General features: G+C 42.1%; 1 protein-coding gene across 1 annotated transcript in view; it reads left to right on the top strand.

Annotated features, from left to right (window-relative positions):
* Window positions 1-545: 545 nt before the first annotated feature.
* LOC101864532 (tektin-3) overlaps window positions 546-1,385 on the top strand; it is a gene marked incomplete in the record, with an annotated part of 30,598 nt that continues 29,758 nt past the window's right edge. Inside the window, 1 exon segment of the mRNA XM_013084169.2 lies at window positions 546-718.

Here is a 1,385-nt window from a genome sequence, read left to right as displayed (position 1 = left end):
GAAGAAGAAGAAGAAGAAGAAGAAGAAGAAGAAGAAGAAGAAGAAGAAGAAGATTCCATCATCCTACCACCCTTGTAAAAATCAGGATACCACTGCTAAAATCATAGAGTGTCGGTAATAGTCTAGCAGTTTCACAAATAATCTTGAGCTTAACAGCGACAGATCCCAATAAAACTCACAAGTTTTAGTGTGACCTCAAATGGTCTCTCTTCTGTCTCTAAAGTGAATGGACTCTAGACTGCGTTAATCCAGATCTACCACAGTATATTTTGCCCTGAGAACGGCGGCGTTTAATGTACTGAAGTAGAAAGAGATTCTCTCCCAGCCTAAAGCTTCTTACAGTATTACAATAATGAATCGCGTAATGCACTTCATATATCGATTATTGAGTGATCATGAAAAGAACCATAAAATCCTCTAACGCAACGCTTCTCAGTGTTGCGAGGCTGAACTTAACTGCAGCTAGTATGCCAGCCATTCTCTCTCTCTCTCTCTCTCTCTCTCTCTCTCTCTCTCCACCTACTGTCGTAGCGTCTCAGGTTGCCAGGGGCGCAATGCGACTGTGCGGGGCACCGGTAGTTGTTTGTCACTTGACCCCGGCGCGCGCACATCCGTAACCTAGCGGTAGCTTCCTTAGAAACCACCGAAGCTGTCTTGGTTAGAAAGAAGCGGCGAGTCTTGTTTTAAAAGGACCAGGCTGGTGATCAACATCAACTAGGTGAGTATAATGTAGTTACACACAATGGACCAGAGACGTGACATTCTCTGTATCTTGTACACTAGAAGAAGCTTAAAAGGAAGTTTCTGATCTGTATTTTGCGATCGTTTTGTAGCCCACTTTGAAAAATAGTTCCTCTGAGTAGTTACACATGAAGAGGCCTACTTGGTATCGTGTCAAGTGCCTTTTGTTTGCACCGTCTACGACAAGGTCTTTGTACTTTTCACCACAAACCGTTTAAACTTTTCAGGATTCTGTAAAGTTTGGAAACTTAGAGATAGTCTCGTCGTGTTCTTCCCTGCAAATTAACTTTCCTAGAAGTGTAGTGAACTTGGACTGGTTTTTTTTTCTTTTTCTTGTTTATCCTTCACCAAAATGAGGACCTGCTGTGCACAATACCCTTCATTTAAATACAACAATATAGGTTGGTCTTTTTCTTTGTAGTTTCCTGAAGTTTTGCTTCTTGTTGAAACTACTTTTGACATCAAAGGAACATGATGCATCTGATATAGTTAGGCTACAGAATCAGTCATGGAACGAGCTAAAGACCCACACCCACCTCACCACACCCACCACACTACACAGATACTACTACCAAATCCTTTAAAACCATTCCCAACTCTCTCTCTCTCTCTCTCTCTCTCTCTCTCTCTCTCTCTCTCTCTCT

This window comes from Aplysia californica, unplaced genomic scaffold (assembly GCF_000002075.1).
Source record: "Aplysia californica isolate F4 #8 unplaced genomic scaffold, AplCal3.0 scaffold00276, whole genome shotgun sequence".
NCBI lineage: Eukaryota > Metazoa > Mollusca > Gastropoda > Aplysiida > Aplysiidae > Aplysia > Aplysia californica.
This window is presented reverse-complemented; position numbering and strand designations above follow the sequence as displayed.